This window comes from Aptenodytes forsteri, unplaced genomic scaffold, assembly GCF_000699145.1.
Source record: "Aptenodytes forsteri isolate BGI_AS27 unplaced genomic scaffold, ASM69914v1 Scaffold332, whole genome shotgun sequence".
In the NCBI taxonomy this organism is placed as follows: domain Eukaryota; kingdom Metazoa; phylum Chordata; class Aves; order Sphenisciformes; family Spheniscidae; genus Aptenodytes; species Aptenodytes forsteri.
Window position 1 is genome coordinate 73,108 of NW_008794158.1, and position 489 is coordinate 73,596.

Genomic DNA, 489 nt, shown 5'->3' on the forward strand with positions numbered 1-489 from the left:
GGGTCCCCTCCCATGGGGGTCAGCGGGACCAAAACCCCCTCGGTGTGGGTCTGAATCCTCACTTAACCCCTGACAATTTGGGGTTCGCAGGAGCAGCCCCTGGAGTGGGGCAGGTGGGAAAACCCCGCACCCGCTCCCAAAGGGGCTTTCCTTCACCCTCCCCTTTGGGGAAAAGGGGAGGGGGGGGACGCAGTCAGTGCTCCCCGTCACGTCGCAGGACACTGTGGGGTGCGAGGAAAGGTGGGGACCCACGGGGGAGTGGGGCTAAGACCCGGAAAACTCGCTCTCTGGGTGAGACCGCAGGCGGCTCAGCCCCGGCCCCGCACGGCACACGCCGTGACTCGGTGCTGGCAGGATCACCTGCCGCCGGCCCCGGCCCCCTCTTCCCAACTCATCCCTGTCTGCCCAGGGGAAACTGAGGCGCAGCGGGGCAGCGCAGCTCTGTCCCTGTCCCCGTCCCCAACCTGTCCGTCTCTGCACAGCCTGGGG

General features: G+C 67.9%; 1 protein-coding gene across 1 annotated transcript in view; it reads left to right on the forward strand.

Moving 5' to 3' along the window:
• Positions 1-489, forward strand: part of LOC103899693 (high affinity nerve growth factor receptor) — a gene marked incomplete at its 3' end in the record, with an annotated part of 13,057 nt that overhangs the window by 5,017 nt on the left and 7,551 nt on the right. The gene's annotated exons all lie outside the window — the stretch shown is intronic.